The sequence below is a fragment of the Brassica napus genome, chromosome C9 (assembly GCF_020379485.1).
Source record: "Brassica napus cultivar Da-Ae chromosome C9, Da-Ae, whole genome shotgun sequence".
Taxonomy (NCBI): domain Eukaryota; kingdom Viridiplantae; phylum Streptophyta; class Magnoliopsida; order Brassicales; family Brassicaceae; genus Brassica; species Brassica napus.
This window is the reverse complement of record NC_063452.1, coordinates 55,194,641-55,200,927: the sequence shown is the minus strand read 5'-3', so window position 1 is coordinate 55,200,927 and position 6,287 is coordinate 55,194,641.

The window sequence follows — 6,287 nt, the reverse complement described above, 5'->3', positions numbered from 1 at the left end:
GAGCCGGTTGATGATCTCGCCCTAATGAAGAGGGCGTATACCAACAAGAAGACCGGCCAGATTGATGACGGTCTTGTGAGGGAAGTGGTCAGCGTGGTCCAAACTCAGGTGCAAGACGAAGTGTCTCAGCTTCAAACCGAGGATGACGCTTCGACGGCTTCGACCAACTTATCCCGGTTTCGACCAACTTATCCCGGTTTCGAATCAACGAAATCGTTGAATCCGTAAGTTCTTTTTTTTAAAGTTCAATTTATTTATTTCTTGATTTAAATTTGTAAATTTGGCTATTTTCTATTTCAGTCGGTTCCAAAGAAGAAGGGACGTTTGGTCGGTTTGGGTCGTCGCACCCGGTCGGTTCCTCCTTCTTCTGCACCACCGCCCTTTGTTGATCCAGAAGTACTTACGGCTCAGTTGAAGGACAAGGATGATCGTATATCTTTGTTGGAGACCCAGATGGCGGCTCAACAGGTGGGCTATGAGGCACAGAGGAGGCTGAACCAGCAAATGATGGAGATGATGCAGAGGATGTACCCGAACGAGGTGTTCCCGGACGTGCCAGACCCGTAGTTTTTTTTTCCAAAAACTCGGAATGTTTTATTTTTATTTGTGAAACTTTGAATATTAATTAATATGATTTCAATTTTAATTTTAATTTTATATTTTCGAATTTAAATTTCAAAAATTTTATTTTTTTTAAAAAAAATTAATATTTCTTACATTCCGAAGAACTGAACCCTCGGAATATACCGAGGGACATCTTCTTCGGAATATACCGAGGGACCCCGTTCCTCGGAATATACCGAAGGACCCCGTTCCTTGGAATATACCGAGGGACATGTTCCTCGGAATATACCGAGGGACATGTTCCTCGGAATTTTCCGATGAAAATTTCGAGGAATATTTCGTCGGAACTTCCGAGGATTGGACCATCGGAAAGTCCATCGAAATATCCCGACGAAGTTCTACCTCGGTATATTCCGAGGAGCTTTCCGACGAACTGGTGGTCCTCGGAATTCCGTCGGAAAATTCCGAGGGATTTCCGAGGAAAAATGAATTTCCGAGGAGTTATTTCCGAGGACTTGTTTCGTCGGTATGTCGTCGGAATAACGTTATTCCGACGATTTTTTCCCTCAGTATGTCGTTGTTTTCTTGTAGTGATCATGTTGAGGAATTGGAAGTTAACATATATGTTATCTAATAGGATTAGGAAATATAGCTCTTTATATATGATGATGTCGTTGATAAGATTGTGCGCGAGTTGTGAAAACTAGAGAGCTTGATTGAATTATTGTTAAACTTTGCTTGATTGATCGAATAATAGAAGCAGTGCCGTCCCAAACGTTTTTGAGGCTTAAAGCATGTCAAAAATAATGTGGTCCTTATAGTAAATTGCCAAAACAATTATAACAAAGAGAGTTGTGGTGTAAATTGAACCAGAAGAAAGAAGATCACTAACTTCTCCTATGAAACAATTTGACCTGCAACTAAAATTGGAAAATGTGGCATATATTTTATTTTTTGAATATGTGGCTTAAAGTCATTGCTTCATCTGCTTGACGGACCTGAATAGAAGGACTTCTTATTATTGTGTTGAGATAGCTTTGCGATTCTATATTTACTATTTAACAAATATACATGTTTGGGGAAGTAAAACATGTAAAACCTATGATGGAAAATCACATATATATAGCCTTTCAAATCTAGATCGTACAAGATTCTTTTGCAATTTAGTTCATATATTTCTAATTCTAACTAAGGGAAACCGAATTAAAACCAAACCAACAATTGTATTGGATATCCAGAAAAGATCACTAACATTTAAAACCTAAAAAACTATTCAACATCTATCTTGATAAGAGAAATTAATCATATAAAATATATAACTTGCATGTGTGAGAGTCCTTATCATTAGACAAACATAGATTATATGATGAATTCATGTTAGTGGTTGGACTAAAATTTGATTGGACGTTTAGTGAATGGAATAAACTAAGATATCATATATTGTTTTAACCTTTAACGATAAAATTGATGATGTATAATGTCGTTCATTTAAAAAAAAAAATCGAATTCGAACAAAAAGATAATTACAAGCACGAGTGTTCTATAAACAATATGATCTGTTAAAAAAACCCAATATGTCCTAAAATTATATTGACCTTCATATGCCCTCAAAGACAACCAAAAGCCTAATACTTTGATATTTAGAAGGCTATTAATCGAGCTCTTGCTCTTTTTTAAACATTAGGTAACATATTAAATCATCATATAATCTATATATAATTCTATCATATATAATGATCAACTACCAGCAACATATACGATATTGATGAACAGTTCTACGGATAAGGATTCCACGATTAAGCTCTCCCGGAAACACTTAAATCAACGGACGATTATGCATATACGAAATTTTCGATAGTCAAGCTCTCTCCACAGCAAACGACCACAACAAACGACTCTGCCTATAATACTCTAGAACCTCCGATAAGCTTCACATCCTATAATCCGTAAAAAATACATATTTAGGAGACTCGAATCCAGACATTGGTATAAAAATTTTTAAACCTTAATCAATAGGATACGGTGATTCCACAATCATGTTTATTTTTAAGAAGTCTCCTGCTACTAAATCTCACCAAAAAAGTCTATTACTATTAAAGTATCGAAATATAATACTAGTTTCTTGTGCCTCAGCTTACTCTTATTTCAATATAAAATGTTATTTATGAATCACAAATTTTTTAAAGATGAATTTCCGATATTTGAAGTTCAAAAAAAAAAAAATTTCCGATATTTGAAGAAGTTATGAATAAAAACTTGGAGCTACATAGTCTTTGAAACACTCACATGGTCACCACATTAAAGAATATAGAAAAAAAATATTTGCTATTAAAATTAATAAGTAAAGTATAGGTGGTTGGTATGCAAATGGCACAGAGGATTAGTTTGAACTTTGAACTAGTTATATTTGCTATTACAGTGGCTAATAAAGAATGAAATTTAAATCAAAATTATAATTAACCAGTTCTATATATTGTTTGCAAAAATTAGAACCTATTCCTATGATGATTCGTATATAATTTTGTGCAAAGGAGAAAATTTAAAATATTAATTATATCAGTGTTCCGGTTCTATATACATACATATATGAGCTAATACATACAATTTTTATTTTGCACTATGAAAATATAAATATGAAAAGTGTAAAAGGGATGAAAGTATTGTAGAAAATATTCTTATTATGACATGTATGGTCGAAATAGGGTTGACGTAAGGTTCAAATTAGATTCTAACCCGCGTTAAAATGCGGGATTATTTTTTATAAAATGGTGTTAGAAATTTTTTACAGTTTCATTAAATTTTAATATAGAATATGTAGTTTTAGTTCATTTACTTATTTGTTTTGTTAGTAAATCTTTTTTAATGTAATTATTTTGTTTTTATTAGAATATTAGGATGAATTTGTTCCAGTAAATCTATGTAAAAAACATGATTTAAACATTTCGTGCTTGAAATATTTAATATTGGTTACCTGCATCTAACCTTATATGCTACCAATAGATTGATTTATACGTATAAAAATAGACAATTGTTTAGTTAAACCAATTCCCTATAGCACCAGTTATTTATTACCATCGCATACATTAAAATCTGGATAAATAAAATGTTCGAATTAGTCTACGTAGCAGTGAGAAATATAAAGAGACATAATAAAATGATTTCAGGTATACTATATTGTATTGTATATGTCATATTTAGAGATAAATATTTTTGTATGTCGAAACTAAATGTCACTTGGTAAAAATATCGGTCATGTTTGTTGATTTCCAAATAATTGGTAAGCAAAATGAATTAGTATAACAGAATTTTTCAGATTTATATTTTTAATATCCAATCTAATCTATCATTAACGAAAAAGTGCATAGATCCAAAATTTAAATGACAACATTTTATCAATAAATATAAGTAGGACCCTAAATAAATAAATTATATTATTTAAATGGATTTTGAACCATAGTTTATCATGTAAAATTATCATTATGTATATAGTTGGACATCATATTTATTAAACAATATTAAAAAAATTACTTTGCAAAAAGTTATTATTACAGTTTAGTCTGAAAATGTTTAGTTGGATGCATATGAACTTACTATATTTTCAAAAACATAAATTTATATATTTACATTGGGTGGTTTGCAAATCAGTTACTTTTTTGTCAACAAAATGATAAAAGCGTGATTTTAGTCAAGACTAAAATCAAGATTTTATCATTTTGTTGACAAAAAGTAATTGATTTGCAAATGAAAATAATTAAATATTCATCATATTGTTAGAAAACAAGTTCAAAATTATAAATATTAAACGTAACAAAAGTTAAAATTTGTTTTATAACCTATTATGAGATATGGTAGATGAATAAATCTTGACCTCTTGTTATTATCGTTTGTCTAGGTTAGATTTACAAAAGATTTTTTGGTTGATACTTGATAGTAATTCTTACAATATTAAGTTAGTTATCTAAAGTTCATCGTGGTTCTAAAGTAATTGTTTCTATTTTTTTTTTGTTAGCATATTTTAGGAAACGATTTGGTTATTTTAGATAATATTGTTAGAGCTTTTAAAACTATAAGAAGATGGAAAAAAAATCACTTTTTTTTAAATTTTGTTAGCGTAATGTTAGAAAATTTATTGTTTGTTCTAGTTAAGATTGTTAGAATCTAAGTTTGAAAAAAAAAATGATTCGTCATTTAAACGCTGTATAAATACCTTATAAACCATAACCATATTATTCTGCTGTTACCAAAAAACATTACAGTGTACTACTGAACAGAGTATATACGGGTGTACCAACCGTATTTTAGAACACTGGGTTTTTCTAATATGCATGAATGATAAATGTTTATGCATCTGTTTTCATTTCTCTTTGCATGGAACCAAAATATTTCTTTTTTATTCATGACGAAGATAAGTCATGGAGAAGAAGAAGCAAATGTCTATATATCAGATTATTTCTAATGAGGACCTACCCAACTTTCATAGATTCAAACATGAGACAATGAGGAGAGGAAAAAACAAATGAAATGTGTGTATACATATTGTGTAAATTTTTGTATTAATTATAATATACCGTAAAGGATTAGACACAGTTGTATTAATGAATTTTGAAAGATTCAAATATAATATATTCATGCTTGAACTTATAAAGGTGAAGGTTCAAATATAACTACGTTAGCCTATTTTGATGTTAGTGTATTATGGGTAGTCGACAGAATTTTTTTAATAAGAGGGGAAAGATATTTTGTAATGTTAATCTAATAATAATGAATGTCATATATTTTCTAGTGAGAATTGAATGGGTCCAAATTTAAATGATAACATTTTTAATTAGATAAAAAGTAGGATTCTATTTTAATAGATTAGATACACTTTTAATGAATTTAAATTGGTTGACCAAAGAAAATAAAAAATCAAACTGACACAAATTGTATAATTCCAAACAAAAGTGGGACTGGTTGGGACAGGTTATAGTATACTTTATCGTTTATCACGCAATTATTATATAATATTAGAAATAAATATTGATTTTAGTCTAAAACAAAATGATGGTGTAGTTAAAAAAAAAGATGGTGTAGTTGCAAAGTAAAGTACAAAAATACAAAATGGGTATCGTCAACCTAAGCAAAAAGAAATGAAATGGCTAATGGTAATGGATTCCTCCATAAATATACTTAGGGGGTGTTATTGAATTAAGAATTCAATGTAACTGTAATTAGGAGTCTCTCAGTGGATTTAATTGGATTCTTTACAAGATAAAGATGAATTTTAGTGGAGTTTATTGTAATTCAAATGGAAAAAAAAAATCAGTTCCAAACGGTTAAGTTCTAATGGATTCAATGCAAGGCAAGTAGATTTCATTGTAATTCATTGCTATGGAATTTTTGAATTTTAAAACTACCCAAGTTTCAGAAAATATATATTTCTAGAGAACTTTTCGATTAATAAGATTTGCAATTTGAACACATCAGAATGTCTTTCAAAACTGTCATACACACGTTGTTTTCTCTTGTTTTGATTTTGAGTTGCACTAAAATGATATTTCTATGTTTGTCCTTTTGGATGAAGAATCAAATTATGTTCTTGAGTTTGCACACAAAAATGTTAATCGAATACACATGTCTTTTTCTTTCAATTATAATTTTTAGGATTAGTTTTTGCAGAGAGAGAGACATAAAATAGAGACAAGAAGAAATGACAGAGTATATTTGAAATCCTTCCTAAAATC